A 20,989-nucleotide genomic window follows, 5' to 3' on the forward strand; every position below is an offset into this window, starting at 1 on the left:
ATATACTCGGTCACTCGGTAGATGCAATATCTTTGAATTATCGAGCTTTGGTGTATACCTAGACAACCACATGTCACACAATTAACCATTTACCGTTTATGGTATTTACGGTTGTGTTCGTTTCAGCCATGAACACCTCATGGTTTCATGTGTTTATAGAGAATAGGCTTTTGACATAAAATTCTCTTTGAAGCGGCTTACACTTCACACTCACATAGGTGATTTCTAACCGTGCCATCTCGTAGATACACTATTTGGTCAAATTTGTCAAACTTAACAAATCATTAAAAACTTTAAGCTTTATTAACTCATTAACAAGCCTTAATATTTTAACCTCGTTCTTGAACATTGACTTCATCATGAGAATGGATTGAGTTGATTGACAATGTCAAACCGTCAGTCACAACTTTGTTTTCTCCTTAAATCTAACTCTTGGGATCTCCAGTCTGCTAGATAGAGCTACCGCCATGATGACTTGTCCTAAGCCGTAAACACATTCCCTTAGATGATCGTTCAACTGTCTCTCTCACTAGGCTTTTCGTTAGTGGATCTGACACATTATCACTTGACTTCACATAGTCAATTGTGATAATTCCACTAGAGAGAAGTTGTATTACGGTACTATGTCTCCATCGTATATGACGAGACTTCCCGTTGTACATGACGCTCTCTGCCTTACTTATTGTTGTTTGACAATCACAATGTATGCAAATAGGTCCCGCAGGTTTGGGCCAGAATGGAATATTCTCCAAGAAATTCCGGAGCCATTCAGCTTCTTCACCGACCTTATCTAAGGAAATAAATTAAGATTTCATTGTGGAGCAAGCGATATATGTCTGTTTGGACAATTTCCAAGAGACTACTCTTCCACCAAGTGTAAACACATAACCACTTATGGATTTTACTTCATTTGACCTGGTGATCCAATTTGCATCACTATATCATTCAATCACGGCAGGATATTTATTATAATGAAAAGCATAGTGTTGTGTATGTTTCAGATACCCCAACACACGTTTCATTGCCATCCAGTAAGTTTGATTAGGATTACTAATGAACCAACTCAGTTTGCTAATAGCACATGTTATATCTGGTCGCATACAATTTATAATATACATCAAACTTTCCAACACTCTGGCATATTCCAATTGAGAGTCACTTTCACCTTCATTCTTTTGAAATGTAAAGCTTAGATCAATTTGAGTTTTGACATTGTTAAAATTCAAGTACTTGAACTTATTCAATACTCTTTCAATAAAATGAGATTGAGATAATGCTAGTCCTTGAGAAGTTTTGAGAATCCTGATCCCTAAGATCAGATCAGCAACTCTTAAGTCTTTCATATCAAACTTGTTGGACAACATGAGCTTAGTAGCATTTATATCACCAATGTTTTTACTCATTATTAACATGTCATCAACATATAGACAAACAATGACTTCATGATTCGGAACGTTGTTAATGTAAACGCATTATCACATTCATTAATGTTGAATCCATTTGCCAACATTGTTTGATAAAATTTAGCATGCCATTGTTTGGGTGCTTGCTTGAGCCCATAAAGTGACTTCACAAGCTTGCACATTTTCTCTTCTTTACCAGGAACTACAAACCCTTCAAGTTGTTCCATGTAAATTTCTTCCTCCAATTCTCCATTTAAAAAGGTTGTCTTGATATCCATTTGGTGGATTTTAAGATCATGCATTGCCGCTAATGATATTAACATCCTAATTGATGTTATCTTTGTTACTGGAGAGTAGGTATCCAAGTAGTCCAGACCTTCTTTTTGTCTGTATCCTTTGACTACTAGTCTAGCCTTATATTTGTCAATAGTCCCATCAGATTTCATTTTCCTTTTAAAGATCCACTTTGATCCTAAAGGTTTATTTATTGGAGGAAGATCGGCCAATTCTCAAGTATGGTTATAACTTAAAATTAACTCGATCTCACTATTGACTGCCTCTTACCAATACATTGACTCAAACGAAGACATAACTGATTTAAATGTTTGAGGCTCATTTTCAAGCAAGAATGCCACAAAATCTGGTCCGAAAGAAGTGAATTTCCATTGGCGATTACTACATCTAGGATCCTCGTTAGGTATTGTATTTTTCATTAATTCTTCACGTGGTCGTTTAGGCCTTTCACCTGTCGACCACACTCAGTTTTATACGGATAAATATGTTCAAAGAACTCAATGTTATCTGACTCAATTATCGTATTATCATGAATTTCAGGATTATCAGATTTGTGAACCAAAAACCGACAGGCCTTACTATTCACAACTTATCCAATAAATACACAATCTACTGTTTTGGGTCTAATTTTTACCCTTTTGGGTAAAGGAACCTCTACCTTGGCTAGGCACCCCCACGCTTTGAAATATTTCAAGTTGGGTTTCCTTCATTTCCATAACTCATATGGAATCGATTGCGTTTTGCTATGGGGTACCCTATTGAGTATATTGTTAGCCGTAAGGATGGCTTCCCCTCACAAGTTTCGCGGTGGACCAGAACTGATTATCAAGGATTCATCATTTCCTTTAATGTTTTGTTCTTCTGTTCCACCAAACTAGTTGACTGTGGAGTATATGGTGCAGTAGTTTGATGAATAATACCACATTCCAAACATATCTCTACAAAAGGAGATTCGTATTCTCCACCCATATCACTCCGAATCATTTTTATCTTTAGATTAAATTGATTTTCCATTTCATTTTTGTATTTCTTATATGCATCAATTGTTTCATCCTTACTATTAAGCAAATATACATAACAAAATCGAGTGCAATCGTCAATAAAAGTTATAAATACTTTTTTCCACTGTGAGATGGTATTAATTTCATATCGCATATATCAGTGTGAATTAAGTCTAAAGATTTAGAATTCCTGTCAACAGACTTATAAGGATGTTTAACAAACTTACATTCCACATAGATTTCACATTCGATTTATCACATTTGAAATTAGGCAATACTTCTAAAGTAATCAATTTCTGCAAGGCTTTGTAATTTACATGTCCCAAACGGGCATGTCATAAATCATTTGACTCCAATAAGTAAATAGAAGCAGAATTCTTATTAATACTGTCAACAACCATTACATTTAGTTTGAAGAGGCCCTCAGTGAGGTAGCATTTTCCTAAGAACATTTCATTCTTACTTATTACAACTTTGTCACTAACAAAGACACATTTAAACCCATTCTTAACGAGCAGTGCAACAGAAACTAAATTTTTCCTAATAGTAGGAACGTGCAGAACGTTGTTCAAAGTCAACACCTTGTCGAATGTCATTTTCAACATTATTTTTCCAGTTCCTACAATCCTTGTTGTTGTTGTGTTCCCCATGAATAAATCTTCATCGAACTCAGCATGAGTATACGTTGCAAAGGCTTCTTTTGCAAAGCAAATATGTCGAGTGGCACCTGAGTCGAGAAACCACTCCTTAGGATTTCCAACTAAGTCGCACTCCGAGATCATTGCACAGAGGTCATCTACATCTTTCATCTCTTTCACGATGTTTGCTTGACTTTTGCTTTTGTCCTTCTCCTTTCTTGGAGCACGACAGTCAGAAGACTTGTGACCAGCCTTACCACAGTTGTAACAGTTGTCCTTGAATTTCTTCTTGGTCTGTTCTGACTTTTGTCCGTTGGACTTATTTCTCTTCTTGTCTTTGGTAAGAGCTTCTTTAACAATATTAACTCCCATTATTGTCGAATTCCCATGAGACTTCTTTCCGGCGGTCTTGTTATCTTCCTTGATCCTAAGCCGAATCACAAGATCTTCAAGCTTCATTTCCTTACGTTTGTGCTTTAAATAATTCATAAAGTCGTTCCACGAAGGAAGTAACTTCTCGATCATTGTAGCCGCTTGAAAAACTTCATTTACTACCATATCCACAACATTCAAATCGTGGAAATTAAGTTGGAGTTTCTGCACTTGTGATCCAATAGTTTTACTATCTGACATTTTATAGTCTAAAAACTTTGAGACCACAAATTTTTTCAAGCATGCATCTTATGTCTTATATTTCTTCTCAAGTGCATTTCACAATTCTTTCGAAGTTGTCATTGCACTATAGACATTATATAAGTCACCTCTAAAGCACTCAGAATGTAGCCCTTACATAGGAAGTCTGCATGTGTCCATGCTTCAATAATCATGAATCTTTCTCTGTCTGACATATCAGCAGCAGGCATGCATTGAAGTTTCTTCATTGGTAAATTTATGCATACCAAGAGTGGTAAGCCAGAAAAATACCCGTTGCTGCCATTCTTTGAATTTCACACCAGAGAATTTTCTCAGTTTCTCTGCTGGTGGTACAACAGTTCGAGTTAGTGGCAACAACCACCGTAATATTATCATTTGCCATTTCAGAATCTGTAATAAACATAAATTGATACAAATGACTCAATAAGTAATAACTTAAATTGCAAACATAATAGGAGTAAAAAACAACGAAGGTTTCTGTCTCCACCAGAAACATAGATTAAAATAAAATATAATTTCCTTAAGATTGTTGCACAATTTGTGTTTAAAACAATACTACTGATTACAATAAACTTTGCAGAAACACGAAGTTACCAAAGTTTAATTAACCAGTGAAGAACATAATTTAATTCACAAAACTAAAATCTGTAAAAACATACCAGAATCTGGATAAACAGAACAGGAAGAAGATCAAACCCACTGAATGCACAGTGTCCCCTTAAGAAAATTATTCCCCTCTAGTATCTGAGGTTTGATTTGGAATATGTCATCCTAGGATAGAATGATCTCAATCACCAGTGTATTGATACCCAAAACTTTGGTGTCAGCGAGCCACTCAATTGTAGTAAAGTACACGAAAAATATTTGTGCAGAAGAAGAAATCAGAAATTTTCGTAAGTAAAAAGTCTGAAGAATTACGGGTATTTATAGCCAAGAGGAACTGGTTCCGAAAGGTTGCAACCTTTCAGAATCTACACAACCATTCATGAAACCTTTCAAACGGTCATGATTGTTCCTGAAAGCTGGGAAAGAATTTAAATAAAAAGGGTTGCGCGGATCCGAGTCGGGTCGGAATTTCGGTTAATACAAAACTTTGTCCAAAAACTAATCTCTCGTTAGATCATTTTCTAAAGACGTCAAAGCCGAGCCGAGCAAGCGACGACGACGACGCGAGGGCCCCCTCTTTCCAACCCTTTTAACAACTAATAGAAGTGTTTCTCTATTTAAACACATCTATTTTATTTTCCACCATCAATGAGAGAGAAATGCTTTTTCTAAAGTATAAGAGAATCTTTTCCAATTTCTCTTTTCATCTTCCCTCCATTTTCCATTAACTCTTGTTATACCCAACACTTTTGACACGTTTGGTGTAATAGATAAAATGAAATCATCATACTAGTACCCTTCATTTGGTAGATATGACATTTGGTTGACGATTTAGAAATCTACATAACTAATACCATCATTACTAATGCAAGAATAGACTAGAGCATATTTTTTATATATAAAAAGCAAAACGGACAAAAAAGATGAACTGGTAGAAAGTTTGTATCTTCTGCGGTATTTCTTTTCCTCTAATAATGCATTATTAGGTGGGGACCCCTTACCTTAAAAAGAGACCATTTATTAGTGATCCGTGAGTAATAATATTCATGAGTCAATAGTCATAGGAAGGAAGCAATAATAGTGTGAGATTTCTAAAATGAGGAGCTTTACTTTCTTTTGCCTATCCATGGTGATGATAGCGGAGATTTTGCTCTCTGCTTCTTCGGTAACACACGGGGCGATAAGCGTTGATAGGCAGTGGAACGGCACCGGAGAAATGGATGGTATTAATTGGCAGGTTAGTCTTGCAGGTGGTGGAAATTACTTGTCTTTAAAAGTTATTAAGGATACGCCGCCGATCTGCAACGAGAAAGTGTACGGGAATTGCATAGGGGACAAGAAGCCTGGGCAACGGCCATGTACCTACTACAATAACTGCAGGCGTTCTCCAGGTTAAAACTATTCAGCTATGAAGTTAAGTGACTTTAGAGTGATTTCTCTACCTATAAATAGGATTATCATTGCGAAGACATTTGAATAAAGATGATCTCCTCTAGTATATTAGTATTACTTATGTTTTATAGGGAGGGGAGGGGAGGGGGTATTGTTAATTAATTGCTGTTACAAGTTTTTTCTCTTTTACCTAATTAGTATCTTATAGTGGCCAAAAAGAAAAGTGTGTGTGGCACTGGCTGGTGGGGATCTCCGCAGCCAGCCACAACGTGGAATTCTGACCACTAAACTACAATTACAATTAATTACTCTGTGTGCTCATGATAATGATTATAAATTGATTAAGCTATGTAAATGAGCATAACTGTGTGTATATACTTCCAAAATGGCAAGATTTAGATATGTTCATATTATCTTTTTTCCAATTTATGTATTTCGAGAATTTAATTTAATTTTGATTGTGAATTCAAGCATGAAATCTTAAAATGTGTTTTGAAATAAAATTTACATATTTGAAAACTACTTAAAATGTATTATAAATTACAGTAATAATTTATATTCAGATAGTATTTATTTAAAAAATACATATATGAAAGAACAAAAATTTAAATTTCGAAATTCGAAAAGTGTCAGAATTGGAACGGAGGGAGGATCACTCAAAATTATATAATAGTACTACTACTTGTTCTCTTAATTAATGTGGGAAACTAGTGTAAAAATTATGCACATGGAGTTTGATGAGCTTTCACAATTCAGACAAAAGATAACAATTAAGATCGTATTGACCACAAAAGTCTTATTCGGAGTATTCTTTTTAATGTAATAGATAATAATGTAAAATCATGTCGAGAACAAATGAAAATGAAGTGATCATTTAATGGAGTTTTAGGGAGCCAAATAATTGGCAGGATTAATCAACCAACTCGTACAAATTTAAGCAAATTAATGATTCGCTTATTTATTATATTTGGTTTATTTTGATTCACCAAATTTAAATATTTAGTCTAGAATTTGCTCTTAAATATTTTCAATTACACTAATTTCAATTACCTCATGGCTTTCCAAACAGACCTTATATATTTGGCACGGAGAAATATTTTTGTAGGAAACTAAAGTTTTTTTTAAATTGAAAAAATAAATATGATTGTCTCCCCCCATCGTCACTGTTGAGAGTTTTTTATCAAAAACATTCTTAAACAGTTAAATTATACCCCCAACTTAAAGTGCATTCTTAAATTATTTTTCTTAACCCCTCAATTGTTTAAAATTTGACATCTTTCATCCTTTTGTTAAAATTTGTCAAAACTTAACAAATTCTTCACAAATACATGTACGATTCACGCTATTCTAAACAAAACTCCTTAAATCACCCCAATAAATCAATATTGTTCATTCTACATACATCTAAAATAATAGTGTGAATTTTATTTAGCAACACTGTTTTACATAGTCTTCCTTTCAATAAACAATTATGTTTTTATTTACTTTTCATTGGATTTGATATCACAGAATTATTAGTTGAAATATTTTCTTCTCACTGAATCTGCAAAAAGTGGTGTAGATCGGAGACTTTTACTTCTAATAATGGAAAACGAAACTCGAGTACTAGAGATCAAAATCAGCTGAATCTTGATCACCTCAAGTATCGATTTACCCCAAAAGAAATTTATAGATCTAATGATATTTTGACTTTAATTTGCAAGGTGAAGATGATGTGAAATTAAGCTCCAACTCCATTCAATTGGTAAAAAAAAAGAGCAGATCATGTCTCCTCGTAGACTCACACTATCCTAACTTTTTTTTTAAACAACAAACAAGAGTTTTAAAAAAAATATTTTTTTATTTTTGGAAGCTTTTTCCAACCGGTAATAAAATTATACATTTTTTTTATAAGAATAATATGAATTGCATATGTTTTTATGTGGAATTTGCTAATTTTTTGACAAATTTAAACCGAAGGATAGAAGTTGTTAAGTTTTAAATACTTGTAGGATATTTTTTGTTAAAGAAGGATAATTTAAGGATATAGTTTAAGTTGGGGTATAGTTTAAGGATGTTTTTAACCAAAAACTTTCACCGTAGATTTAAATGATTTTCTGGGTAGCTGGAATTAAGCAGCCAACATCATACAATATATATGATGTGGTTTGATTTGTACCATTATGGGTAAACTATGAATTTTGCCAATTCTCAGTTTTTAGGATCTAAAAAAGCCTGCATCAAAGTTTTTAGAGAAAAATGTTATGGAGTAGTTCACTAACATGATCATATCCAAGAGACTAAGACCTATCAAGAATCAATTGAACCCATGGCTACAAATCTGTAGAAATAGACATACGAAGTAGCTGAAGGGAGTTCGACATTTATTATATATACATAAAAAATAATTTTAATCATGTATAAATAATATAATTTTTCACTAAGGTGGCACAACCTCTGATTGAACCATGTAATATTTGATTATATTTTTAATTCGTCTTCTTCACATGTTAGTTTGAGTAGTTAAACACTTAAAATTTGTGTTTTGTTAATAGGTGGTATTGAGATTTGAATTTGTAACTTCTATATCTGTATGGAAATGTACAATCAGCTCATCTAAGCACTTATAAATGTCAAAAACACACCTAAATTATATTCTTTTTTTGAATTTCATAGTTAAACTATCACTTATTAACTTGAGAAAAACACATATCTCTTTTATAACGCTCTCATCATGGTGTGTAATACAATTTCTGTTTTATTTAAAAAATTTACCACATCACACTCCACATGCACAAAATATTTCACCTTGACAAAAATTAATAAATTATTAGTATTAGTTAAAATTAAAGATTTAAAAACTATTATTCCAAAAAAAATAATATTTTTATAAAATAAAATGTAAAATATTTTTCTTACCCCAATCCATCAGTTCATTTCATCGACCCCTCCCCCCCCCCCCCCCCTTCAAATACTAACTTAGATATTATTTTATTTTCTTAAAAGAATCATTTTACCCACTTCACCTAACGTCCGCTTTCAATTTTTTTTCTTGTTTTGTGTTAGATATATACATATCAAAAATATTTTTTACTTGCCGCTGCAAGACTTTTTTTAAAATAATTTATTTATTTATATTATATTCAGTAAACAAATAGAAAAAATTCCTAAAAATATATCTAATTTTTTTTTATCAAATAAATAAACCTTACGCTCAAAACCATTTTTGATAAATCTAACCCAATTTTCGTATCTTTAATTTTATACCTCCTGTTATTTGCTTGTTTTTCTCACATGGAGTTTTAAACTTTTGTTTGCTCATCATATCTGACTGAATCACTTTTGAAAAGAATTAAAGATAGAAATTTTTCTAAATTTAGGATTAGTTCAAACTTCATAAATATCGATTTATAAAGCATTATATGAAAATATTTTAACTACTTGTTTAATCCGTATGTCTGATTTTTAAATAATAAGATTTTACAAACACATTGGGTTTATAAAAATTCTGCTAGTTTTGGATTGGAAGTTGTTCTTAAAGAAAGAAAAAAGAGGAAGAAAAATAGAAAAATAAACATTTAAATTGACAGTGAAACTGGTTTGGGTTGGGTGGGGTTTATTTTATTTGATAAAAGAATTTTGCTGGACCAATGAAATCTGGCCACTTGTTTAATTAAATTCCACATTAGATTTCTGTTAACTAAAGGGTATTTTTGAGTCCAAACACAAAACGTTGAGAGCATTTTTAAATCAATAGGTTGAAGGAACCATTTCTAATAGGTTAAGGGTATTTTTGAGGCTTTCCTATTTTTAATTAATATTAATAGTTTATTATTTAATTTTTGTCAATGTAGAATATTTAATCTAGGGAAGAGGGTATGATATACCCCTTAACTTTGCTATTTGGAGCTGATATGCCCCTCGTTATGAAAGTGACTCATATATACCCTTATCGTTATACAAACGTCTCACATATACCCCTACCGTTACAAAATGAGCTTACATATACCCTTAATTTAACGGAAGTGAAAAAAATATTTTTAAAGTTATGTTTTTGACTTTTAATTTTAAAACAAATCATATAGGGGTATAGATGATCCTTCTAGCGAATTTCAAGGTATATTTTAATCTTTTTTATACATAAATTATTTTTTGACGTCTTTGATTATATTTTTTGAGTTTCTTATTCTTTTTTTTCCCTTTCGTTCCTTAGTGTAAAGAGAAAATTTTAAAACTAATTTTTTTGTGGCTATATTATAATTTAAAACTATTTTTTTCGACTATTTTGTTATTTAGTTTTTGTATTGAAAAAAAATTGGGTCATCTATAATAAAGTTTACAAGAAAATTAAAGAAACATAAATAAATTTGACCATCAAATAATAACTTTAAATTAGTCGTTGAAACAAAAAAAGTAAAAAAAAATTATGTGTAAGGAGGATTAAATATACACATATGGGATTATATTTATTTTTTAAAAAAATTATTAAAATATTAAATTAAAATTAATTTTTCCATTTCCGTTGGAGGAAAAGGGTATATGTGCGTCATTTGTATAACAATAGGGGCATATATGAACCACTTTCATAATGAGGGATATATCAACTTTAAATTATAAAGTTGAGGGATATATCAGGCCCTTTTCCTTTTAATCTATGTAAAATATCATGTGTCAAACTTCTTTTTCAAATAAAAGAGAGAGTGCATTACACACACACCAGTGAGTTATGTTTCTCAAACTAATAAATGATAGTTTAGATATGAAACTCAAACTTTCAATAGTTTAGATATAAAACTCCCAAAAAAGAATAGTTTAAATGTGTTTTCGACACTTATCTCAAATTATTACAAGGAACATATTTTTTGCTATCAAACGCAAAAATGGACAAAAAAGATAACTGGTAGAAAGTCTGCATCTTCTGTAGTGAGGGCAGAGCCACCTTGTACTAAGGCGGTTCATCGAACCCCTTCGACGGAAAATTATATTATTTATATATGATTAAAATAACTTTTTATGTATATATTGTATATGTCAAATCCCCTTCGACTATTTTATGTGTCTATTTCTACAGACTTTGAACCCCTTATCAAAAATTCTGACTCCGCCATTGTATGTAATATTTCTTTTGTCTAATAATGCATTATTAGGGGCCCTTAAAATAATAAACCCTTTATTAGTGATGTGTGAATATTCACCTTCATAATATTGATAGGAACAAGGCAATAATAGCTAAAATGAGGAGCTTCATTTTCTTTTGCCTATCCATGGTGATGATAACGGAGATTTTACTCTCTGCTTCTTCGGTAACAATGAACGTTGATTTGCGGTCGAACAGCACCAGAGAAATCGATGGTATTAATTGGCAGGTTAGTCTTGCAGGTGGTGGAAATTACCTGTCTTACTCTGCTTTGCAGCAGCCACCGATCTGCGACGAGGGAGTCTACGGCAGTTGCGTGGACGAGAAGACTGGCAAAATACGCACATGTTCGCTCTACACTAGATGCGACCGTTCTTCAGCTTGATTCTCATCCGTCAAGTTAGCCGGAATATTGTTACTCTCTTTATCTCAATTTACGTCACACTTTCATTTTTCGACAGTTTAAAGTGGCCAAAAAGAATGTTTGTGGCTGCTGGGATTCGAGCCCAGGTCTCCACGGCCACAACGTGGAATTCTCACCACTAAACTACAGCCACTTTGTTGAGTTTGAGATAGTGTAAAGATTATAAGCTTTGTAAAAGATTTAGATATGCTCATATTGTCTTTGTCCCGGTTTATATGGCACAAATTAAATTTCAACTTTAATTTTAATTGTGAATTTATGTATGAAATCTTAAAGTGTGATTTGGAATAAAATTTACATATATAAATTATCATATGATTTATATTCAGATTTTTTTAATTTGAATCTCAAAATCCGTAAAATGTAAAATTAGAACGGAGGGAGTATTTAGTTTCTTTCCTTCTCTAATTTTGTCCTTGGTCTCTTTTGAGTACTTCTCTTTCCTACTCTAAAAGAATACTGTCTATCTCCTCTTTTAAAAACTAAATAAAATTAGTAAGTTCTCGTGTTGATTGCAAGTGTTAGACAAATTGTCATTAAATATAACTCTAAATAATAAAAAAATTAACTCATAAATCGAAGATTAATCAAAATTATATAATAGTACTACTTGTTCTCTAAAATAATAATGTGGGAAACTATAACAATTATGCAATATGGAGGTTGGTAAGCTTTCACAATCATAGGCAAAAGATAATAATTGAGATCGTACGTTGATAGCAGCCACAAAAATCTTATTTGGAGTATTCTTTTTATATGGACTTAATGTAATAGAAAATAATATAAAGTCGTTTCGAGAATAAATGAAAATGAAGTGGTCATTCAATGGAGTTTTACACTCTGTTTGAATCATTGCTACCCATTCTTTCATAATGTATTGTATTGTATTGTACTCTATTGTACTGTACTGTATGGTAGATACAATGTTTGGCACTGTATTGTTTGTTGTTGTTTAATAACATTTTAATTGTTTGGTTTGATTGTATCGTACTGTATTGTAATTTATAAATTTACTAAAATATCTTTTATTATTCTAGGGTAAGAGGTTTGACTAGAATTAAATAATATAAGGTAAAAGGTAAAATAATATTTTGAAATATTATGTAAAGATATAATTGGAAAAAGAAATTAAGTAACAATGAGAACACACCAAATCGGTTGTTCCATAAAATAGGGGTTTTCATTGTTACGTAACAACGAAATTTAACAATACAATATAATACATTTTAAGTAACAATCATAACAAATATTGTAGGTATAGTAACAATACAATACAATGGGTAACAATGATCCAAACAGAGTGTTAGGGAGCTAAATTAGCATGATTAATCAACCAACTTATAAAAATTTGAGCGGATTAATAATTCATTTATTTATTATATTTGATTTATTTTGATTCGCCCAATTTAAATTATCCAAAATTGAGGTAGGTTAATGTCTCTTCCTTATCCCATCCCCCTTCTTTTTGACAATGAAATGAATACAACACAAGTTTTTTGTAATCTAACGTAAGAGTTAAATATATAATACTCTGCAAATACAAGTAGCAGTAAAGTAGAAAGGATACTAGTCTGTCTGGCCATAGAAATTATTTATTTATTTCCGAATGATTTTTCACTTATTTGAATTCAGCGTTTGGTCATGAAAATTTCAAATCCAACTTGAAGTTGTATTTTAAAATTGAAAAACAACCTGTAACATATGTTTCCAACAGACTTTTCATTTTTGAAGTTGTATTAATTAAGTACATTCACGGATAAAAATGTTCGAAATATTATTTGTAATAAATATAATCAAACACAACTCAATCTTCAACTTCAACTCCATAAATTTCAAATAAAATGAGAAATATTTGAAACCAATGCGCGCCTATTAAATAATAGTTCCCTACTCCCCTGGTGCTAATATTATTGGACAAAGAAAAAAGATTTAAGGATTCAAGTATAACCTATCTAATATTGATTTGAGATGAACTTCTATGATGTGCTAATACTGAACATAGAAAAAAATATTGAACCTTATTAGTGAAGAGAACATATATGCTCTACTTGGCTAATGAAGAATATAATTGCTCTATTTTCAATATCTCAAGGACATATTTGCTTCATTTTCAAGGATAATTTTATGTAAAAAAAAAGTAAACGGATGAAATACATATATAAATTATCATATGATTTATATTCAGATCTTTTTTTATTTGAATCTCAAAATCCGTAAAATGTAAAATTAGAACGGAGGGAGTATTTAGTTTCTTTTCCTTCATTAATTTATCCTTCTCTAATTTTGTCCTTGGTCTCTTTTGACTTTTGAGTACTTCTCTTTCCTACTCTAAGCTAGCGTTTGGCCATAAATTTCCAAATATTCTTGGCAAATATTATTTGGGTGAAATTTCACCATGTGTTTGGCCATAATATTTGGGAAATATATTTCACTTTTTTAGAAAAATATGATTTATACCCATAAGTTTTAAAAACTATCAAAACTAATCATAAATTTGTATTACAAGTCAATTGGATCTTCGTTACAACAAATAACAAGTAGTGTTCATGACACTAGAGCAATGTGATAGTTTGGAATGAGTGCAACAAGCATCATTCCATACATCGTGAAGTAGACAAAACACATGACTTTGTTACCATGACCCGATTGTTCATCATTTTCATCAATAATCATATCATCACTGTCATATTCACTGAATATTTCATCACTACTTTGGTGTTCACGTAAAAAATTATGTAATATAATGTAAACATTACTATGGAGGATGTTTTTGTAAAAGATAAAAGTTTGGTGTAAAATTTTAATTTTCAAAAGATCCCAAATAATGAGATTTGGCCCAAATACTAGAAAAAACTAGTATTTGGGAATTTGGGATATTTGCCAAAAATATTTGCCAAATAATGGCAAATTATATGGACAAACATTATTTGCCAAATTTTTCCCCAAATATTATTTGGGAAATCTATGGCCAAACGGGCCCTAAAAGAATACTGTCTATCTCCTCTTTTAAAAACTAAATAAAATTAGTAAGTTCTCGTGTTGATTGCAAGTGTTAAACAAATTGTCATTAAATATAACTCTAAATAAATAAAAAAATTAACTCATAAATCGAATATTACTCAAAATTATATAATAGTACTACTTGTTCTCTAAAATAATAATGTGGGAAACTATAACAATTATGCAATATGGAGGTTGGTAAGCTTTCACAATCATAGGCAAAAGATAATAATTAAGATCGTATGTCGATAGCGGCCACTAGGGGTGTTCATGGTTTGGATAAAAACCGATCCAAACCGAAAAATCAAACCAAACCGATTAAATGAACCGATTTAATTTGGGTTTTGGATTGGTTTGGTTTTAGATTGTTAAGAACCGATAGTATTTGGTTTGGTTATATGGTTTTGTTCGAAAAAAATCGAAGAAATAACCGAACCGAACCGAACCGAACCAATAAGTTATATACAGAAATTTTATTATTATACATACATAATATATTATATTCATAAACAACTTTAAAGATTTTATATATGTTTCATCAAAATTTATTTTTAATTTACTTATGAAAGAAAAAATGTCCAAGGTGAGAACATTTTTCTTATTGGTTTCATGTATATGAGTGTCTATGAAAATTCTTTGTGGGACTAAAAATGTCATTGTCTCTTCCTTCTATGCCAAGATAGTGAATTTTGAAGTTTTATTCAGTAAATTCAATGATCGAAAGTTCTGTAATGCCAGTCATTCTAACTATTTTTTTGTTTGAGTGGATTGTTGTCACTTTTTTCACGTTTTGAATGAATTGTTTATTTTATTTTTATGTATGGTTAATAACCGAATAACCGAACCAAACCAAACCAAAACCGAAAACAACCAAACTGATAAATGTATATTATATTTGGTTTGGTTTGGTTTTGATAATTTTAAAACCGATCAAGTTGGTTTGGTTTTGGTTTTGACCAATAACCGACCCAAACCAAACCGTGAACACCCCTAGCGGCCACAAAAATCTTATTCGGAGTATCCTTTTTATAAGGACTTTAATGTAATAGAGAATAGTATAAAATTGTTTTGGAGAACAAATGGAAATGAAGTGATCACTTAATGGAGTTTTAGGGAGTTAGATTAGCATGATTAATCAACCAATTCGTAATAATTTGAGCAGATTAATAATTTGTTTATTTATTTTATTATATTCAATTTATTTTGATTCGCCCAATTTGAATTATCCTAAATTGAGGTAGGTTAATGTCTCTTCCTTCTTTTTGACAATGAAATGAATACAAAACAAGTTTTTGTAATCTAATGTAGGAGTTAAATATATAATACTCTGCAAATACAATTAGCAGTCGACTAAAAAGGATACTAGCTAGTCTGGCCATATAAATTATTTATTTATTTAGGAATGATTTTTCACTTATTTGAATTCAACGTTTAGTTTGATCATGAAAATTTCAAATTCAACTTGAGTTGTATTTCAAAATTGGAAAACAAACTTTAACATGTTTTCCAACACATCTTTTATTTTTGAAGTATTTAATTTAGTACATTCAAGGATAAAAATGTTCGAAATATTATTTGCAAGAAATATAATCAAACACAACTCAATCTTCAACTTCAACTCCACAAATTTCAAATAAAAAGGAAAGTATTTGGAATCAGTGTGCGCCTATTAAATAGCAGTTCTCTACTACCCAGTGCTAATATTATTGGACAAAGAAAAAAAAATTAGGATTCAAAATTAGAACCTATTTTGGGTTGTATTGAACCTTATTAGTGAAGAGAACATATATTCTCTACTTGGCTAATGAAGAATATAATTGCTCCATTTTCAATGTCTCAAGGACATATTTGCTTCATTTTCAAGGATAATTTTATGTAAAAAAAAAAAGTAAATGGATGAAATAAATATTTCTCCAATTTTATAATTAGGCTAAATACATTAATATTACTTTAAACTTGTCAGTAATTTTCAGTTAAACATTTGAACTATGACATGTTTCAATTAAGCAACTGATCATATGATAAAGTGTGGAAGATTTTTTTCATGTGTTTGTCTTCTATTTTAATTGTACACATCAATATTAATTAGAACATACATAAAATTTACAGCCTATTAAAGCTAAGCGTATCCCCATTAAAGAAAGGGACATAGTTGAAGTGATTAACGTAGCACTTGAGAACATACATAACAATCTTTATCTAATAAAATATTTTATCATATATTCAGGTACTATATCAAAATATATATGTTATAATTTTAACATCTATATGAAAATCACTGACTAATTTAAGAGATTCTACGCATATTCAGCCATATAGTGAAAAGGCCCATTTTTTCCTTTTACAATCATTGTCTCAGATGTCATGGGCTGCTATCTACCCATTATGTCCAAACAATTAATGGGCTTCCTTTGTGCTCACCTGTTATTAGGGGTATAAAATCGAACCGAAAATCAAACCAAATTGCAAATCGAGTCAAATCGAGAAAAAAAACTCAATTAGTGGTTGATTTGACTTGATTTGGTATTGAAAAAAAAACTCGACTATATTTGGATCGGTTTGGTTTTAACTAAAAAAAAAATCAACCCGAGATCAAACCAACCCGACATTATATATATAATTTTAAAATTTTATTTTATACATAAAAATATTTACTTTGATGTAATTTTTAAATATTTCTTATACTTTTTCATATTTTTTATCTTTTAATATATTATTTCAAGTTTGAAACTTATAATTCTGAATTGTTCAATATAGATTATAGTGTTGGTAATTATAATAAAGCTTAAATCAAAATCAAATTAATACTAATGCAAAAATAAAATCAATCCAACACTAAGAATGACAATAATATTGAATATTTGTTCTTTGGTTTTACATTGGTTTAGACAATTCAAATACATAATCTAATTTTAATTTCCTTTAATATTTAGTCATGTAACTAATACTTATTAAACTTATTTTAGCTTGATTTAGTACTTTTAAATTATGATCATTTTCATTATGAGTTATGACTTGTTAATTTGCAATATTTATTTTATGTGATTTCATTATTATTATTTTTTTATTGGATATTTTAGTGTCATTACTCATCATATTTTGTGTTATTTTCTTAAGAAACACCTTAGATTATTGTATTTTGGTAGGACTAAAGAAATATTTGAAGTACAAATAAATTATATGTTTGTATGAATACTTTACCGAAAAAAACTCAAAATCTGAAAAACCCGAAAAAACCCGAGTTTTATTGGTTTGATTTGGTTTATAGATTTAAAAATCCCACACAAATGATTTGATATTTGAAAAACCCAATCATGTACACCCCCACATGTTATAAATCATGAAGTGGTTTTCATCTCTAAATTTACCATCAAACCAATTTAAATTATATTGTATAAATTGGGATAAAAAGAGTACGAATATATGTTGTGTTTATTTTCAGTCTAATATTTGCCATGGCAATTGAAAGATTATTAATACTTCCTTGTCAAATAATATTTGTTCACTATTAATTTTACACATTTTTTAAGAAACTATAAATAGAAGGATTATGTTACTATATTACCCTTTGAATATAATAAATACAATGTCTTGAAAAATGTAATAGAAAAATAACTATAATTAATGATAAAGGTAAATTAAAAACTAAGTATAAAATTAACTCTAAGGAAAATGTTTTTAATATTTAAAAGTTATGAAAAAATGTAAAACGTTAAAAGCAATGCAAAAGATGAAACAAAAATGCAATTTCAATTTCGAGAAAAATCAAGTTTTAATAAATAAAGAGATAATAATTTGATGCAATTCGTCCAAGAATAAAAGGGAATAGCTAAAGTATTTGGCACGGAGAAATATTTTCAATATTCCCATGGTCAAATATTTTCGTAGGAAACCATATTTTTATAATTTTAAAAGTAAATATTTATAATAAAGATAATATTCTTTTACCTGGGCGAATTTTCTAAGACTATACTTATCTGTTTATTTAACTTATTCACTACACTAAAATATATGTTCATTTTTAATTATTTAATTTATTATTTAGTTTTTAATTTATCCTTATTATTAAATATAACATTTTTTAAAATATTAAATTTATTATATTTAAAAAATATTATTTTATTTTATTTATTATTTTTTAAGGAGTGTGTCAAATCAATACCCGATAAGTAAATATAGACAAATCCACAGAGTGAGTATTATTTTAGTAGCACTTCATTCCAAAATAGTTGACACCTTGCACTTTTTGCGAGTCAATTTGATTAATTTTAAAAACTAAATAAAATTAAATTTTATTCAAATATTATAGAGAAAGCAATATAAATTATAATTTTTATGATATCAATAAAATAAAAATATGGGAAATCTTACCTGAACTCCCACCTTATTGATCAAGATTTGATCCTCCGCATTATATTCCTTTCCTCATTTCTCCTTCTCCACCCTTATTAAAAATATAATAATAAAAAAAATTATCATTTAACTTATATTTAATCATGACAATTATTTTGAAACGAATAGTAATTACTTTAAGGGAAAATTGTATATAATAGCAAACTATTAATTCAAATTAAATGCTATAACCACAGTTTGATTTAATTGTAACCCGTAGCAAACTGTTGTCATTGGCCTCTCTCCCTGAAATTCTCGCTTGCCACTCTCCCTCTCTCGCTCGCCAATCTCTCCCTCGCCTTTCTTACTTTATACAAACACAAATGTATAAAATGCGTTTGTGTTTGTATAAAGCGAGAGAAAAATATATATACAAATACAAATACATGTATTTTCATCCTATACACTTATAATTATATAAATATAAATCTTCCCTTTCCCAGTTCTCTTTTGTCTTTCTCTCTTTCTCACTTTATACAAACACAAATTATACAAATTACAATGTATAATTTGTGTTGTATAAAGTGAGAGAGAGAGATATTTGATATACAAACGTTTTATTTTGATTCAATTGTATAAAAATTCAAATTTTATGCAGATATACAAACACGTAAAATCGAATTGAGAGGCTGCCAACGATTAATACAAACGAGAAAGTGCCAACGATTTATACAAACGAGAGGCAGGGGCGGCTCAACAAATCTCGTGGCCTAAGGAAAAATCATATTAAGAGGCCCTTATATTTATTTTATAAAATTTATACACTAATAAGAAAATCTATTTTCTACACAATAGAATAATCATTTAAGACAAAAAAATATCAAATTTCACACAAAAAAAAAGAAAGAAAGGAAGAAGAGTACAAAAAATAAAAGTGATGGATTATCGATGTTAAGCTTCAAAACTCAAATTGTAATTTTAATTTGGCTATCATCACAAATAAGAAAAAGAAAAGAACATACATAACTTAATAGTTGAAGTTTTGAGCATGGATACTAACAAAAATATCCAAATTTATGATCAATTTAAATGATATAATTTATTTCATTAGGCAGTACGTGAATATCTAAAACAAATTATAATTTTTTTATATAATATATTAAATTAAAACGAAAAGGAAACTTGTGCATGAATATTTTTGTGTCGTGTAGTTTAAGAAAAGATTGAAAAAAATTCATTATGTTATCAATATATATAACTTAGTTCCTATATAAAAAGGATCAAGTTTAAAATTGAAAGTTAAAACAAATATATCAAACAATGAGTGAAAAGATTATGAGAATTTATGAACTTATTAGTAAAAAATATTCTCAAACAAATAATAATAAAAAATATACAATAACAATTTTATTTATATAAATTATATTAATATATAATTAAATTAATAATAATAATTTAAACAAATTTCGGGCCTTCAAATTTTTGAGGCCCAAGGCAATGGCCTCACTTGCCAAGCCTTAGAGCCGCCCCTGATGAGAGGATGCCAGTGATTTTATATAAATTTGATGTTCCAGCGATTTATACAATCTGATGCTCCATAACAAATATAAAATTTGTTATAAAATACAATTATACAAACTATAACTATAACATACAAATATAATTTTATATTTGCTATATGTGAAAGTTATTCTTACTTTAATTGATGAAATCTTGAGGAGGAGTCCATATGATTGGTATTTAATTTGCTTCTTTGTACATTATGACGTGGCATTTTTGGTCTCACCGACACTGAATTCGCAAATTCTAGAAGGTCTGTATTTATTTAGTCCACAAACTTATTACAACACACAAAATAAAATAAAACAAATCAAATGGTTGGTTGGTTTGTCTTTCTCTTTCCTCACTGTCGGCAGCTTTTCAGAGATTATTTCTTCTTTCTTTGCCCTACACCTAACTTTAATTACTCGTTTTAATTATTTGTAATTTTCTCAAATATCATCACATGAATTAATATATTAAGTATTTCATCCGTCCAACGATATTAGTTCATTATATTAAAAATAAATGTTTAATAATATCTGTTCATTTTATGAAATTTATGGATAATTTTACACTAAATTCTAATT

General features: G+C 29.7%; 1 non-coding gene across 1 annotated transcript; it reads right to left on the reverse strand.

Annotated features, from left to right (window-relative positions):
- Nucleotides 1-11,589: 11,589 nt before the first annotated feature.
- Nucleotides 11,590-11,661, reverse strand: TRNAH-GUG (transfer RNA histidin (anticodon GUG)). The gene has a single exon. It is a non-coding gene; the product is annotated as a tRNA-His (tRNA).
- Between the last annotated feature and the right edge of the window lie 9,328 nt (nt 11,662-20,989).

The sequence above is a fragment of the Solanum verrucosum genome, unplaced genomic scaffold (assembly GCF_900185275.1).
Source record: "Solanum verrucosum unplaced genomic scaffold, falcon-dt-bn FXZP01000278.1, whole genome shotgun sequence".
Taxonomy (NCBI): domain Eukaryota; kingdom Viridiplantae; phylum Streptophyta; class Magnoliopsida; order Solanales; family Solanaceae; genus Solanum; species Solanum verrucosum.